This window comes from Lynx canadensis, chromosome A2 (assembly GCF_007474595.2).
Source record: "Lynx canadensis isolate LIC74 chromosome A2, mLynCan4.pri.v2, whole genome shotgun sequence".
Classification (NCBI taxonomy): domain Eukaryota; kingdom Metazoa; phylum Chordata; class Mammalia; order Carnivora; family Felidae; genus Lynx; species Lynx canadensis.
Genome location: NC_044304.2, coordinates 146,775,751 through 146,794,399, shown reverse-complemented (window position 1 = coordinate 146,794,399; position 18,649 = coordinate 146,775,751).

The window sequence follows — 18,649 nt, the reverse complement described above, 5'->3', positions numbered from 1 at the left end:
TGTCCAGAAATAGAATAGCTAAATAACTGATTACATACATTACATAAAATATACATTAAATACGTGAATATGTATATTTTTGATGTATATTCATATATTATGATGTATATATGATAAATATATATTTGTTGATATATATGTATATGTCTATAGACTTTTTTCCTGCCTCAGTCAGGTCTAATATAGATACCGAGGGTGCTCATTGCTACTGGCTTAATCACTATTAGGTCTTTTCAGTGAACAGAGGAGGTAAGAAATATATGTAAACACATACATATGTGTCGTAAATTTATATCAGTAACTTCTCTTTTTTTAAATAATTTTTTAAAACCAATTGCTATTCCCAACACGGGGCTTGAACTCACAACCTCAAGATCAAGAGCCCCATGTTCTACCGACTAAGCCAGCCAGGTGCCCCTTATATCACTAACTTCTAATTCAAATTCAGAACTATGGGGTTTTTACCTAACTTCTTCTCTTTTGTATCTCGATTTCCTTCCTCCTGTGCTGTGAATCTTGGTTCTCAAGGACACCAAACCTGATAGAATTAGAAGATCCCATAATTAATATTTGCTTATCACGTATTACCCGGAACAGCAGTATCGACACCACCACCAACCATACGACTACCAAATATGGTTTAAAAAAGTGTTTTTGCAGTCCTTTTTGTCCTTAGGAAATATCCCATTTAGGGATATGCAGTCAAATTGCTGTGTCTTCAAGTTATTCAAAAGAATTTCTCTGTATCCCACCAATTGTATGCAAAATTAGGCTTTTAATAAAAATTAGGAATTGGATTTTTTAAAATTAGTGTTTTTATAATTATGTAGATATTTACATAATTCCAAAGTCAGGTCTCAAGGTAGACAAGTCTAATTTCTATCACCATCCCTTCTACTTCATTCCTTTCCCCCTTTTACAGGTAACTATTACTCTGTGATGTTTATCCCTCCACATGTGTATGTATGTATATATGTGTATCTACGTATGTAAATATATATTTATATCCGTTCTGACATAAACAGTAGGCTCACTTTTCTCTCCCTTGCTATCTACTTACAATGTATCCTAGAGATCAATCTATGTAAGTATATGTAAAGTTCCCTAATTCAATTTTATAACCGCACAGGACTCCATTGTGTGGATGCACCATATTTTGTTCAACGAGTCCTCTATTAATGGACATTTGGGTTGTTTCCAGTCTTTGTTATATAAATAGCTTCTGTCCTATGATTTGGTATTATATTTATACATACTCAAGTCTTAAATATAAATAGATTTTTAAAAAATAGACTTTTACTGCATGGAACTATACAAGATGACCACCTTACACCAAATAACAAGGACACTGTCAAAGACTACTAGAGTCATGTCAGAAGAAGCCAGGAGCTGATTTGAAGATGCTACTACAGGCCAAATAGGGATAATTTAGGCATTAATAAGAATAATAAATAAGATGTATTGAAACACATTGAATATGTTTTAATTAATGAGCTCAAACGATACTTAAAAATGACAACAGGGGCACCTGGGTGGCTCAGTCAGTTAAGCGTCCCACTTTGGCTCAGGGCATGATCTCAGTTTCTGAGTTCAAGCCTCAAGTTGGGCTCTCTGCTGTCAGCACAGAGCCTGGTTCAGATTCCCTGTCCCCGTCTCTCTCTGCTCCTCCCCCCACCACAAAATAAATAGACATAAAAAAATAAATAAATAAAAACAACAACACCAAAAGCAAAATTAAAAAAATTAAAAATTAAAAAATAAATTAAATTAAAAAAAAAAACAAACATGATTAACCACCATGGGCACATGCCAGAAAATCAACTCAAGGAATCATAGGATTAAAATATTACTATTTTGCAATTCTTAATAAACTAATGAATCTATGTAACATAAAAGAAGAGGTTATTACATAGTGTGCACCTCCTAATGGCAAAACATACAACTACCCATGAAAGTGTCTTGCAAAAAAACCCCAAAAAACAAAACCCACCCCCACAAAAACCAAAACACTGAATCTGATAAAGCCTGTAGATAATTGTAGGAAATACACAAGACAGAAGAGATGTTAAACTATATATGGGGAGGCAATGCGAAAAATCCAAGCTGTGGGAAGGTCTACAGACAAACAGCTTGGTTTCTTCAACAAATAAATTGCAAGGAAAAAAATATTAGAGTGGAAACCCATATATATTTAAAAAGATTTAACAGACCTATCAGCCAGTCTTAGTATGTGAACCTTATTTGGATCCTGCTTCAAACAAATTATGAAAGTAAATTACAATATTTATGAGACAATTAGAAATTTGAACACTGACTAGTTCATATTATTAAAATATTATTAATTAGTTCAGGTGTCATAATGGTTATGTTTAAAAAAAACCTTATTTTTAAGATCCAAGTTGAAATATTTTTGGTTTAGATGATGTAATTTCTGGAATTTGCTTTAAATAAAATGAGTAGAGGGATACCTGGGCGGCTCAGTCAGTTAAGTGTCCAACTTCGGCTCAGGTCATGATTACGGTTCACGAGTTTGAGCCCTGCGTTGGGCTCTGTGCTGACAGCTCAGAGCCTGGAGCCTGCTTCTGTGTCTCCCTCTCTCTCTGCCCCTCCCCTGCTCGTTCTCTCTCTCTGTCTTTCTCAAAAATAAATAAAACATTAAAAAGATTTTTTAATAAAATGAGTAGGGAAGAAGAAGAAGGTATTGATGGGTTGGCCATCATGGGTTGATGAGTACATGGGGTTCATTATGCTCTCTGTCTACCTTTGTTTATGTTTTAAATTTTCTATAATAAAGCACTAATATGCACTTATATATAATGGGTATTTTGAGGTATGTGTGTATGTATAAACATCCATTATAAAAAAATACAAGAAAATGTTAATAGTGTTTATTTCTGGATGATAGAGTTATGATTTATATTTCCTCATTTTTACTCTATTGTATATTCTATAATTTTTATGCTGCACGTATATTCTTTATCAGGAAAAAGCTATTTAAAAAGAAAAATCTTTTGTATAGCAATACCATTTTCACAGTTCAACTAGAATTCACTTCTGACATAGTGAATAAAATAACTTTGTATATTTTAAATATTACTGGGCAAAGCAAATTATTTAATATTTAATTATATTTAGTTTTGAATGGGTGCAGATAATAGTTCATAAAAATATAACTCTAAGGTTTGAGGTGTGGAAATTGTGTCATTTGGTATAATAGGATAATCTTAAATTTATGGCTTAGGAGTAAACAGTTCTTTTTTTTTTTTTTTCTCCTTCTTACATAACACAAAAACAACGGATCCACTTTGGCACCAATTTTCTCCTCCAAAGTCACCTTTGTGTGAAATGTAGCACCTCAGGTTTCAGTGAAATAACTTGCAGATGAGAAAAGGTTTCTTAACAAAATTTTCTTGTAATTTTACTACAGTGTTAGTTCCTGGCAGCCTCGGAGAGTCCTTTTTTTCATAGGTAAGTGGGTGGGAGGAATGCTCTTCTCTCCTTTCTAGAATGTAGAGAGAGCGAGCAGCTGAGATCATTCCTTTTATATCGCTGAAATAAACGCAGGGCTATGATAGTAGATGCAATTAAACAAAAAGATAGATAATGGGTAATTTTAGCCTATTAATAGTTAATACAGTGTACCTCAAGGTTTGCTATTCGACTATGGGAAATGAGTTCTTTAAGATCAGTAAAATTGTTTAAAACCAACTTATAAAAACTAGCGTGATTTATAATTACATACGGACATCTAATAATCGTTATATCATCTGAATGATCTGTAATCAGATAAGTAACCCTTCATTTATTCTGAAATAAAGAGGTTTCATTTATCTAGTGTTCCTTCTTTCTTTTGTTCACATGTAATTTTCTCCTAAAGAAACCATACTTAGCTGGGTTATGAAACACAGTAACTGAGTATCGTTCAAGTAACATTTTGTTCTAAAAGCAAAATCCTGGGTAGCTGTGATTATTCATTTGGAAGTGGAATTTTCTGATTTAACAAACGGCTAGGGGGCAGATAATGTTGACTTGGGTCCCCTTGTCCCTTTGAGGTTCCATGGATGATTATAGATTTCACATAAATTCAGTCTACCGTTGCAACTGTGTGCCAGGCTTTGTGCTAAGTGTTTTCACATATAATCTCAATTATTGACTACAATAACCCTGTGAAATAGTTATTTGGGAGAGAGGTTAAGTTTCTTGCTCAAGGTCACACGGTCATCCAGTGCCTTGCAAATCTCGTGTTACCACTTTTAAGTTATGAACACTGGTGAGTGAGAGCATTCAAAGCTGTCCTTGGTGCCTAGTATGGAACCTTGTACTGGAAAGTACGTCACGTCAGCCCAGAGGATGATATTCATCTGTTTCATTGTAAAGACAGGGTTCTCTGCCTCCCCCACACTATGGGGGATATGCAGGGGTGCAGCGTGCTTCCTGTTACAGTATAGATGGAGCATTTCTCACGGAGACACAGACTGAGAAGCATCAAGGAGAAGACACGGGGAGATCTGTTCTTCATAGCAGCAAGGCAGTGCTCACTTTCTGCCCTGATCTTTTAACAAACGTTAGAAAGTCAGACGTCTTTAACTCTGGGAACCAACAGTTTTGGATCTGATGACCAACAAACTAAAGCTCAACCTGAGAAATTTGATTCTTGACGTATTTCCAACAAGGGTCACTTGTTTCATCCCAGGGGACTCAAAGTTAAGAATTAAAAACCTCAACGTTAGTAAATTATATGTCTGAAGTACGGAGAGTTCTAATTAGATGTGCATCCCAAATGCCAGTAGAGCCCACTCTGTTCATTTACTCATAACTTTATGAAAAACTGTTTGTTTGAGATGTGGTTTTTAAAAGCAATTTACCTTCAGGCTTCAAGAACGGAATGTGTGTGAAAAGAGTTTTCCAACTTTTATCGACTCGGTGATGAAAAGGAAAATATGTTTATGAGAATTTGTCTGCGTGGTAACTCAAAATTAATTGATCTATGAAACCTGAAATTTCACATGAAATGCCAAACCCAATTATAAATTTCAGACATTATTTTTCAAAGCATACCTGTGTTCTAGCTACTAATACTACAGAATCATTCTGATGGGCATTAACTGGGGATCGAATTATTAAGTATCCCTCTAAGGTTGTATTAGAAGCTACTACTAAGAATATTTTATTTGTGGAGGCGTAAATACAGGTTACACAATACCTGGTAAGTTGACTTGAACGAAAGGATCTTAAAAATAAATAGGAACAACAAAAATAAAACATGACTAACTCTCCTGGTATCATCAAAACAAATGTTTCCAAGGACCTGAAGCCAAGAAAAAAGAAATCCAGAAACACAAAGGCCGAGATAATCGGTGAATCTACCAGGCGTCTATAAATGACAAAACAAAACACTAAAAGCCAAACCAAACAAAAAAAAATCCCACCTGCTTGGAAGGAACGAATGCTGAACAATGTTCACCCTTTCTGCCCCTCTGCCTGCCACAGAAATCCCAGCCTCCAGCTAATCTTAAAATTACCAAATCTCCAAAAATTATGGGAGATGTATGTCTTCAAATGCAGTCCTATCCAATTGCACGGATCGTATCCACATTAGCTGAAGTAGTAATTATTGAGGGAAGGGTAATCTACTTCATTCATGTTAATAACCAATTCTTTCTCCGATTTGCCACAGAGCCAACTCAACTTAATTATTAAAGCACAATAATATTGGATTGAACTATTTCTCAATCCAAGAATTTTTATTATAGAGAAAAGGCTTGGACAATTTAAGCAATTATGTGCTTCATTTCTCCTTTTCTGTAACTCCATTCTTGCTTATTTATAAGGTATTGAATTTAACTTGTTTCATCCTTAAAGGTTTACATCCTGTTGTCTTCTTTTAAAATTTTTAAACTAGATTTTGAAAGGCTGCAGAGTGTCAGGGTGGCTAGTTCCTATGAGTAACAAATCATAGTCCCTAGAGCTCAGAGTGCTGCCCTGGAGAACAACAAGCCAAATTTTGGCTGCCCTGAAAACCCTGCGTACACAGCTGATGCACATTCTAGAGTTTACCACACCTCTCCCCAAACACTTGCAAGGGTGCCCGCCCCACACAACCTCTCCTTAGATCCAGGCACACACCATTTCTTTTCACTTGGATGCAATATCGCTAAAGGGCAAGGTCTCTTGGAAGAGAATTGAACTTGGAGTCAGAATCCAAGTGAGTTCCAGCTCTTGAGGGGACCAGTGAAAGGTAATTTAGCTCCTTGGGTAAGCATGTGCCTGCTAAAGCCAGAATGCAGAGATGTGAATCCTAGTTTTTCACTTTCTCGCCGTGTGACTCTGGGCAAGTCATTTCAATCTTGTGCCTCAGTATTCCCGTCTATAAAATGCCAGTGATAGCAGTAACAGCCTCAGAGAGTAGTTGTGAGTCTTATTAGGGCCTAAAACAGAGCCTCAGGTATCCTGAGCACTCAGTAAATGTCAGCAATTGTTATTACCAGCTGCATGACCTTGGAGAACTCACCTAACCTCTGTGAAACTTTACGTCATCTCCTGTACAAAAAGGGATCACAACCTCACACGGTCTTTATGAAGACCAAATAAACTCATAGAAAGTACGTGGCCGTCAATTTTAAAACAGAAGTACCAGGCAACTCTTTCAACCGAGTAGAATTAGTTCACACACACACACACACACACACGCTCCTGAGATAGCAGTTGTAACATTGCATCAGAAGAATTTGCCGACCTGTCCATCTCCCCCACTAGCATTACTTCCTCTGATTCGCCTCTGCACCCTCAGCATGTTGCACATACCTAGCACAGGACAGGTACTCAGTAAATATTTGTCGAAATGAGTATCGTCCAAACGACTGGACAGGAATTCTCAAGGCCTTTGCTAGAAATGATGGATTTTTACCACTTTTTGCCAAGCGTCCTCAGCAGACCACCCAGAAATTGGCTTGTTTTCCCTCGGGCCCAATATATTGAGATTTTGTCATTTCGAATGCAGCCAATCTTGTGTGGTTGCATTCCCTCATTCATTTTGCTTAATAAATAATTATTGAGCACCTATTGTGTGCCAGGTCCTATGCTGGGCTCCATATGGTGCACCACGAGTGGCAAATGCCCACACGAATTTAGTGCCTGTGTACTATATTGAAAGAAACTATTTACTATAGAATCATTTACTACTGGAGATAATAAGCTCCTTGGTTTGATTACTTCATTAGAGTGATAGAATCTCAGGGTGGGAAAGAAGGGTTTTCTTGAAGTGGGAGTCCTTTATAGAGTAATAATGGAGATCAGGGATGTGACTGTTTAAGTTCAAATCCTTGCTCTGCCTTGTACAAGGTGTAAGTCCTTGGGCAAATTACTGAATCCCTCGGAGCCTTATCGTTTCTCATCTGTAAGATGGAACTGGTATGATTGATGTGAGTACTAAACATGATAATGCATGCTAATCACTTATGGTACCCGTCATATACTGGGCACTCAATACGTGTTTGCTATCGTGATGAACCTGATCCCTCACCCCAGTGTTTGAACTTCCATCACAAATATATCCAGCCAATGGGGCAAAAATGTCAGCATTCTGCTTGAATAGCCTCAGGGTCAGGGAACTTAACTACCTCCAACAGTTATCCACTTGATTGGTGGGCAAGTCTAATTGTTGATAACTTCTGGTGGGTTGAAATGTACATGCTTACATCTTCCACTCGTGGCTCCTCCCTCTGTCATTTGGGATTACTCAGAAGAAATCTGATCTCTCCTCAGCAGGATAGCCCCCCCTAACTTTGGAAGGTAGCTACATAGGCTAGCTGATATCCCCATCTTCACACACCCACACACGATGTTACATTTCTTTAACCATTTTTTACATGACACTGTTTACCAGATCCCTTATCCTTTTTACTCGTGTTGAATAATCTTGTGTTTATCAATGTCTTTCTTCCACGCTGAAGATCAGGATTCACCACATGGAACAAATGTAGCCTGGCCACAGGTGAGTACTAGAGAACGACTTCCCAACTTGAGCACTATATTTCTATTAATATAACAAAAGATTGATTTTTTTGAAGTCACATCACACTGTGTTGACTCATCATCTACTAACAATCTACAGGAGCCTCTAAATCTTCCTACGTGCGCAATTGTAAGCCTTCTCGCCCCCAATCTGTACTTGTACAATTGAATTTTGGGATCTTTGAGTACTTTCTATCTGTCCCTATTGAACTTCATATTATTAGATGTGATTCATGATTACATTTTGTCAGGATTTAGCTGGGGGGGGGGGGGGGGGGGGGGATCCTGATTTTATCATCCAGCTTATTTGTTACCCTTTCCAGTTGGTATGTCATGTCTAAATGTGTTTATCACGCTATCAGTGTCATGGTTTTAGTCATCGATGAAAGTGTTAAGGGCGACAGGGCTACAAACCAGACCTGCATTAGATGCCTAGAGACCTAGGTGTGCATCAGCCTCTTGAGAATTTTTTTAAAAAGCATCATTCATTCAATCAACAAATATTTATTGAGTGCCTACCATGTATCAGCTACTGTTCCATGTGTTGAGTATAGAGTGGTGACTAAAACAAAATCCCTGCCCTCATGGAGTTTACATTCTAGTAGAGGAGACAGATGATAAATAAGAAGACAGATTATTAATCCTAAGGGTTTTAAATGAAAAACTAAAGTGGGTGCAAAGCTAAGGAAGGTTGACAGTGTGGTGGAATGCGGGGGAGTCCATAAACAGTATGGCTAAAGCCGAGTTGTTTTTGACGTTTGATGGCGTTGCTCGTGTCCTCCATTCCTAGTGTGCCTCTGGACCGAAAGGTGTCCCAGAGTGGGCGGCAAGTTGATTTTTCAAAACCCATTTTTCTCTATCTGGGGTCACATTAAGAAAGCAACTGATAGCACGGTGGTGAAGGATGTAGACGTCATGAAACCAAATAGGAAATTTGAAAGGACATGATTCCTCAAGAGACTTGACGACATCTCTTCATACGAGGACCTGCGGGCCCTGTGAGGCCAGCGACACTAGAACAGAATCCAGGTCATACCTCTCGATGAAGACTCCACTCCAGAAAGGAGAACTGAAAAGTCGAAAAGGAGAAAAGGTGACACTTACCTTATTCCAATCCCCATCTTCTCAAATATGGAGTGGGTTGTGAATCCAATAACTTATGAAAATTCAGGAGGATGGACTGCTTGGGCGATCCCAAAACTTGGCTCAGAGAATCTGGATATTGAACTCTGGAAAAGAATCCCACAAGGAACAGATGTGAAATCTACCTCTATTAACTGCTCTCTGCTCATGATTCTAATGCTGATAAGTTCTTCTAAATCGTTGTAGATAATCTCCAATCCCCTTTGATATTAGAGGGACTTGATAAATCTTTCTCTGGTAAAATCTGAGTTGTATTTTCTGATTTGAAATTTATATTTTCACAATGATACTTTTAACATTTACATTCCTTCATTCGTTGAACATCTATTTTGTCCTAACTACTGGGTGGAGCTAGGAATACAAAGGTGAATAGAATGAATGTGGTCCCTGCTTATAGGGGCTTTATAGTAGAGCTTCTCATAGAAGGCAAGCTAAAAATAGGAGAGGAAGCTCTGATAAAGAAGTGTACCAAGAGCTCTAGGAGGGTCACCTAACCCAGACTTTGGGAGAATTGAAAGTTACTGATTCCTAGGGCTGCCTGGGTGGATCAGTTGGTTGAGCAAACAACGCTTGATTTTGGCTCACCTCGCGATCTTATGGTTTGTGAGACCAAGCCCCACGTCAGGCTCTGTGCTGATAGCTTGGAGCCTGCTTGGGATCCTCTCTCTCCCTCTCTCTCTGCCCCTCCCCAGCTCTCACGTGTGCCTGGTCTCTCTCTCTCACTCTCAGATAAATAAACTTAGTAAAAAAGAAAGTTAGTGGCTTCTACATGGGGACTTACAAGTTATGGAGGAGTTAGTTAAAAAAAAGAAGGGGCACCTGGGTGGCACAATCGGTTACGTGTCTGACTTCAGCTCAGTTCATGATCTCTCATGTTTGTGAGTTCGAGCCCCACGTCGGGCTCTGTGCTGACAGCTCAGAGCCTGGAGCCTGCTTCAGATTCTGTGTGTGTGTCTCTCTCTCTGCCCCTCCCCAACTCATGCTCTGACTCAATCTCTCTCTCTCTTTCTTAAAAATAAATAAACGTTTTGGGGCGCCTGGGTGGCTCAGTCGGTTGGGCGTCTGACTTCGGCTCAGGTCATGATCTCACGGCTCGTGAGTTCGAGCCCCACGTCGGGCTATGTGCTGACAGCTCGGAGCCTGGAGCCTGTTTCAGATTCTGTGTCTCCCTCTGTCTCTCTGACCCTCCCCCGTTCATGCTCTGTCTCTCTCGGTCTCAAAAGTAAATAAACATTAAAAAAAAAAATTAAAAAAAATAAATAAACGTTTTTAAAAATTAAAACAAAAAGAGGAGCAAGCCTGTTTGAGGTGGAGGGTGATGCAGATGTGCATTTTTGAGGTGACAGAAATGACCGTGTGCACTGAGCAGCTGAGCACTGAAAATTAGTTCAGCATAGCTGAGACAGAGTGGTCAGAGACGACACTGGAAAGGTAAGCGGGTCCCAGTCGCTCAGAAATGTACAAGCTATGTCATAGAGGAGGCGGAATCTACTAAAATGTGTGATTGCTTGATCGTTGGAATTTTGAAGGGGGAAAGTCAAGACTGCTGCTCAGACGTTTGGCTTGAACAACGGGATGGACAGTGATGTCAGTCACTGGGACAGCAAAACGGAAACACAAAATAGAGGAGCTGTGGAGGAGAAGGGGAGAGTCCAGACGGGGTCACGTTTGGTTTGTGATGCCCGGAGAACACTGGCAGGGTAGCAGCAGGTAGTTTGATCTAGAAGTTTGAAGATACAGGTGTGGGAATCACCAGTACCTGACAGGCCACAACAGAATCCACACGGATGAAAGAGTTACCCTGAGTGAGCGCCGGGGAAGAGAAAAGACCCAAGAGAGCGTCCAGAGGAATAACAACCTCAAAGAATGGGCATAGAAAGGATCCCCGGGGTGGAGGCCTTTGGTGGCGGGGGTTGGGGGGGGGGGAGTGAGTAAGAAGGTGAAATCAGAGGGAGGAGAAGGAAACAAGAATGTGAGGTATCACGGAGGACAAAGGAGAAACACATGTCGAGTAGGTTGTGGTCAACAAAGGCAAATGCTGTCAAGAGATCAAGAAAATGTTGAGAAGCAGTCATGGGGTGAGCACCAAGAAGGTACTTGAGCAGGTGCCGGGCAAGAGCAGCGTCAGTGGAGGCGGAAGCCAGGTCACGGAGAGTCGAGGAACAAGTGGAGCCAACGAATGTAGACAACTATTTCGAGATGTTTGCCTTCGAGGGGCACCCGGGTGGCTCATTAGGTTGATCGTCTGACTTCGGCTCAGGTCATGATCTTGCGGGTTCGTGGGTTCGAGCCCCGCGTCGGGCTCTGTGCTGACAGCTCGGAACCTGGAGCCTGCTTCGGGTTCTGTGTCTCCCTCTCTCTCTGCCCCTCCCCTGCTCGTGCTCTATCTCTCTGTCTCCCTCTCAACAATAAATAAGCATTAAAAAAAATTTTTTTTTAAAGTTTGCCTTAGAAATGGAACACATAATCCCTAGATATTCTTCCCAAAGGTGAGGAAAGAGGGCCACCACAAAGACTTCCTCACCGCCTGTAGCCACCTGTAGCTCAGTTGACCGTATGGCAACGGTCTTGGTAGGCATGGCCGGTGTGCGAGACTGTGGTCCTACAACCAGCACTGGCTGTGGCTAAAACTGTAGAGTTAACCAAGTCTGCCGTCTGTGCTCTGCACCCAGCTCTTCCTCTGCACCCCAACCTTTCACTTGGCCTGGAAGGCCCACATGGTCTTGCCGGCCCCCGGCCCACTGTGCTGTGCTATGTAAACTGACCTCTCTGAGCAGCACCCCCCCCCCCCCCCCGGTAAAAGTCTGGTCAGATACCGTTGCTATATCATCATCGTTGTTCACCTGCTGCTATAGCTCCTGGATTGGGACCAGTCAGAGGGAGAAGAGAGAGATTTGGTCACCTTGGAATCTGGAGCAGGCAGCTGGCCCCACAGCTGGCCAGACAGCTCTCCAAGCAGGGGGCCTCTCTGAGAACAAAATCCAGAAGCCAAAATAAATGGGTCAGGTGGAAAACAGATGACCACCACTAGAAACAACGCTGAAGGTCGGTCCTAGGGAATGAAGGTGAGCCAATACATAATGGATGAACACTGTAAGGGGTTTGGACATGAGGGGAGGGGCAGGGGGCAGTCCGAGATCAAAGACGAAGAATCAGAAATGGGCTGAAGCTGTTCTGCACACACAGAGGCCAGGCACCGTTATGCCGGACAGTCTATCCCACCAGCTCTGTTATCCTCACCTTCCCGGTGTGTTCTTTCAGTGACTCGAACGGAAGTTCCCGACGTTCACAGTTCCCCAAATCTTATTTCCACAACCCCTCTCCTTCCGTCATAAGCCTGTATTGCAAGAGGAAGATAGAAAAAGCTCTGGCCTGGGTGGTGCTAATGGGGAGCACAGAGGCACTGGCAGTAATAACCTGAGAAGGTTGTAGTTAATAGCACTCCCCGAACCTCAGAACCATGAGTTGACGCAAAGGCCTGACAAGGTTCCTTTAGGCCCTTAAATCAGTAACAAAACTAGTTGCATGGCTTAATTAGTTGAAGCATATTGTTTCCGAATTGCAACTGTTCCAGGATGTCCATCTTCTGTAAAATGCACGAGGTGACTGAACGGCAAGCCTTAGCTGTCTTCCGTTTGCGATTGCAGCCCCGAGAGGTGATAGAGAGCGGTGATGAGCATCACAGATAAAGACAATATTTTTGCCTTGCGCACCGACTGGCTATGCTGAGTTTTCGGCTAAAGATTTTTTTTTTTTTTTTTTCATTTCACTTGAGTCAATAATCATTTACCCGTTGGATATTGCTTAAAGCCTAGTTTTCATCTAATTCTCGTTTAACGATATTGAAAAGGAAAAACTAAATAATAATACCTCATTTGTGTCGAGTGCATGTCTTTCAGAGAAGACATCTTAACCCATTTTATCCTATCTAATTTACAATAACAACACTTTTATAATGTAAATATGAGTAAGGGCTATTATCATTCTACAAAGTATGCATGAAAGAAACTAAAGCATGTTTGGATAAAACGATGGGTTCAATGTACCTTCCATTTTAGAGGTGTAACAGCTGGTTTGTTTTCTTTCTCTTTCTCTTTCTTTCTTTCTTTCTTTCTTTCTTCTTTTCTTTTCTTTCTTTCTTTCCTTTCTTTCCATTTTCTTTCTTTCTTTTCTTTTCTTTCTTTCTACAATGAAGCCATGCTTCAGATAAACATGCTTATTAAGGTGTACCTTGCCCTCACATTTTAAGATGCAAAACACCTTGATTAAAAAAAATAACAAACACCAGGGGCGCCTGGGTGGCTCAGTCGGTTGGGCGTCCGACTTCGGCTCAGGTCATGATCTCGCGGCCCGTGAGTTCGAGCCCCGCGTCGGGCTCTGTGCTGACAGCTCAGAGCCTGGAGCCCAATTCAGATTCTGTGCCTCGCTCCCTCTCTGACCCTCCCCCGTTCATGCTCTGTCTCTCTCTGTCTCAAAAGCAAATAAACGTTAAAAAAAAATAACAAACACCAAAATGTTCAGGTGTCCTACAGATCAAATCTCTCTCTCAAATCTAGATCGAAACCAATCAATTCTTTACTACCCAACTCTGACTTCAATCAGCACGCTTCTCACCAACTTGTGCTACACATATTACTAGTCGATTGTACTAGCTCTTCCTTATATGCATTATGCTGTAATGATCTTCTCGTCTCAGCTGGATTTGGCACGTACCTTCACATGCACAAATTCTGCATATATGTGAAGTCACTGACATTTTTATGCTTGTATTAGCAACCTTTTGGGGGATCACATTTTTCTGATCTTTTTATGCATCCATTCACTCGTTCTCTCGTTAATGCTCTCAAGCCTTCATACATCCATTCAAAACAGTGATCATGTGCCCAAAACGTACAAGCGCTATTCTAGATGCACAGAATGAAAATAGGAAGAAGACAAAATTGCTGACTTCAGGAGACTCAGAGCCCAGTGAGGGAGCCAGAGGCGTAAACAACTGTAGTTCAGTGTGGTAGGTGTGGTGATGGAATGACAGATGAGAATGGTCTGGGGAGCACGGAGAAGGAATCGGTCTGTGTGTGAGAGGATGAGGAAGGCTTCTGAGAGAAGGTGCTCCTAGATCTCAGCATGTCAGGAAGAAGGGATTGGGGTATTCCAGGTAGAAGGCACAGAATGCACAAAAGTAAAGACAAACAGGAGCACTCTGTGCATCTGGCAAACGACGGGGAACATGGTAGGACAGGAAGTTCTCAGATATTCTGTGGTGAGTTCTATGTCACAATCCAAGCCCTGGACTTCACCACAGACAATTCTGTAAAGGAAAATATATGGCCCCTAGGGTTGTTTGTCCTTAGTCATGTAAGTAAAACCACATTCTACATGGGATCTATACCAAAGTGCCTTTTAAGACACTGAGTAACGTCACGACATCAAAGCTCGGGTCTGGTCTACCCAAAGTCTGTAGTCTCCATACTTCCTTACGATTATACTCCAGGGGGTGGAAGGTAAGAGCAGCCTACTTCTTCCTCAAATATCAATGGTCACATAGCCCATTCCATTAGTATTTCAGTATAAGAAATTTCTATAGAAATATTCCCAAATACAGCATTTTCTAATGTACTGTGTTGGAGGGGTCAGGTTTTTCCTGTTCACCTCTTCCCAGTCATTCAGATGTGGTACTGCCCAGCCTCCAAAGCAGTGAGAACCACCTTTACAGGCTTCTCACAGCAACCCCACACACTAGCAAGAGGCATTTGGAAAGAGTCTCTGAATATAGACACCTAGGGTCTGCAAGGACAGCTCTTCCCTGAAGCCTCTGAGGAGTCCTGCCTGAAGGTCCTTATGAACTGGGTCAGCAGTAGATAAAATGTGATCACTACAGAACTCACACAGAACCTTCCCTAAAATAACCCTACTGCTCGGTTAGTCCTACTCTGAATTCCCTTGTCACTTAAGAAAAGCTTTGCATCGTGAAATCGCATCCTTGTTTCTATTTGGAAACTTTTCAGAGACTCTAAGTTCAAAATAACTCCTCTATTTTGGTTCCCGACCAATTATGGAATCCTCTCTAAGACATCATTTCTTCATTCATCCAACACGTCACCCATTCAACAAACATCTACTTCCTCGTTTCTGGCTATCTCTTGAAGCCAGTTCAATCAGCCTTCTGTTCCCTATTACTCCACTGAAAACACACACGTGAAGGTCACAATGACCTCTATGTTGTCCAATTTAAGGGTCAATTGTCCGTCCTCACCTTACTTTCCTCTCAGCAGCTTCTTGGCACTGATGATCACTCCCTTGTTGAAACATTTTCTTTACTTGGCTTCATACCCACACTGGCTTTCCTCCTACCTCATTGTGTATTCCTTCTCATTCTCTTTCGCTGGGTCCTTCCTCATTTCTGAATGCTGGAAGCCCCCTTGGGCTTGGTTCTCTACAATTACCCAGCCAGTCCATTGCTTTATTTTATTTTATTTTATTTTAGATTTTATTTTTAAGTAATCTCCACACCCAATGTGGGGCTCTAACTCACAACCCCGAGATCAGGAGTCTCATGCTTCACTGAGTGAGTCAGCCAGGCACCCCCAGTCCCTTGTTTTAAATACCATATCGTGGGGCGCCTGGGTGGCTCAGTCAGTTGAGTGCCTGACTCTTGATTTCAGCTCAGGTTATAATCTCACGGTTTGTGGGATCGAGCCCGAAGTCAGGCTCTGCGCTGCGTGGGATTCTCTCTCTCTCTCTCTCTGTCCCTCTGCCCTTCTCCTGCTCACTCTCTCTGTTGCTCTCTCAAAATAAATAAATTTTAAAAACTTAAAAAATAAATAAATATCATGTCTTGTGCCCTGATGTCTGACTTGCAAGTTAAAAAGTGTTTTGTTTGTTTCTTTGTTTTTTCTAGAGACGCTAAAGTTGGGTTAGGCACTGAAGGAGGAGATGAGTTGGTCCTGTCCAGGGGAGAGGAGAGGTATTTTCCCTATGGGAATAGGATGAAAAGGGGTACAAAGTTGTGAAAAAGCAAACTGTGTTCAGAGAAAACAGGGAAGTCTGGTGTGAGTTGAAAGTGTCTATCATAAGGTAGGTTGTAGCCATATCAAGAAGAACCTTGATTTACAGGTAAGGAATCTGGACTTTATACTGAAGACAATAAATAATTATCAGAGGTTCTTAAATAGGGTAGAGATGTGATCATTCATATTAAAAAATAAATAAGACTTTAGCTGGCAAGATGAAGGCCACACTAGAAGAAGGGGAGACTGGAGCCTGGAAAGCCAATTAGAAGTCCCCTGTAATAGTCTAAGAAAGGGATTAAGGTCTGAATCACCATAGCAGCAGTGGAATGAAAAGTAGTGACAAATCCAAGGGAGATTTAGAAGTAGCGTTGAGGACATGGTTATTGATTACATAGGAGCTTGGGAGCAGGGGAGAGAGACCAAGGTTGAAGTGTAATGACAGTAACTAAGCTAAAAGGGGGAAGGAGAGCAAGCGTGGTGGGGGTCATGAGTAGCATATTAAATTTGCAGTAACGGTGGGTTACCAGTGGCGAAATGCAAAGGTCTGCAGATCAGGAAAGAGGTTTAGACTGAGTGTGTAGGTTCAGAAAGCAGTGCCCAATGGTAGCTAAGTCCTCAGAATGGATGGGATATCCTGGGGAGGGTGCATGGGGAAAAGAATGCCAAAGGAAAGCATGCAGACAGTTGTCAGGGGAGGAGGGGGCTGAGGAGAAACAGAAAGGGAGCTTGCGTATGGGATGGAGGAGGTCCACAAGTAACGGGGGGGGAGAGCCCTTCCGAGAGGAAATAACCAAGAGTTCTCCCTGGGGTAGGATGACTGATACCATTATGTTTGGTGATTAGATCTCACGAGCACATATTCTAGAGAATTAGAAGTCAGGCTGGAATGGATAGAGTGAAGACTCCTCTTTGAAGTTGGCTGGTAGGGAAGCAGGTAATGGCTGGGAAAAGGGTGGAGTTGGGCAAGGTATAGGGATTTCTTTTTACGGGATGGTCGTCTTTATTACAAAAGGTTGCCGGCCGGCTTCCACCCACATATTACTACCCCACAAGGCAAACTTGTTGAGTTTTTGAGCAACTGAACATTCCATAGAGTTCAGTACATATATGGAGTGCCTGCTGTGTCTAAAGCACTGCACTTGGCGTTTTAGTGCCTAAAAACATATGCAAGATATGGTCATGTTTTAATTTTTATTAACTGGCCCAAATCTGCCTCCTTCCAGCCACAGCTCCCTGTCTTCTGGAGCCACACACAATATAAGAAGTATCTCTTCCTCTCATTGAGGGTGGTTTTCAGCTACCTTCTGGGTATTCTCATTGAACTTTTGTGAAATAATCCAGTCCTTACATATGCATACTTGCATAGGTGTATGTATGTATTTTGTTACCAGCTAGCAGCTCTCCTCTAGACATCCATTGCTGTCTGTCCTTTTTAAAATGTGGCTCCCAGCGGGGCACCTGAGTGGCTCAGTCGGTTAAGCGTCCGACTTCGGCTCAGGTCATGGTCTCACGGTTTGTGAGTTCGAGCCCCGAGTTGGGCTCTGTGCTGACAGCTCAGAGCCTGGAGCCTGCTTCGGATTCTGTGTCTCCTCTCTCTGCCCCTCCCCCACCTCTGCTCTGTCTCTCTCTGTCTATCAAAAATAAATAAATGTAATAAAAAAGCCTTAAAATGTGGCTCCCAGAATGAATCTCAATTTCTCTTATCTGGTATAAGCAGTGTACAAACCAGCTGGAACATTCTTGCACCTTCCCAGGACATGGGTTTTCTGTTAATGCCATCTGAGACTGTATCAGTATTCTGATAGTACCAATACTTACTCATAGTACTTCACAATCAACCCACATCCTGAGATCTTTTGCACCTGAAATGTTAATAAAATAGGTCTCATAATTCTTGTATTTATACAGTTGACTTTTTAAAGCCAATTGCAGAAGTTTGTTTCCCACTAAATACTATATTTTTCCATTTCGTGTGTTTATATATATATGTATATATATATATGTATTTATATATATATATGTTAACGTTTCTTTATTTTTGAGAGAGAGACAGACAGACAGTGCGAGTGGGAGAGGGGCAGAGAGAGATGGAAACACAGAATCCAAAGCAGGCTCCAGGCTCTGAGCTCTCAGCACAGAGCCTGATGTGGGACTCGAGCTCACAAACAGTGAGATCATGACCTGAGCCAAAGTTGGACGCTTAACTGACTGAGCCACTCAGGCGCCCCTTACTCTTTGTTTTTATTAGCCAGTAATAAAAAGAGCAAGGGCTTAGGAGTCAGGCGGGTGTAAATTTGAATTCTGGTTTTGTTAGGTAGCTCAGTGACCTTGGTCATGTCATGCTCGCTCTGGCTCAACTTATCAGTGAAAATAGGGATAATCATAACTACATTGCAAAGTGGTTCTGAGGCTTACAAGAGGCAGTACAGTACCTAATATATCATGAGGGCTCCATAAACGTTGGTTTTCTCGCCTTCTTTCTT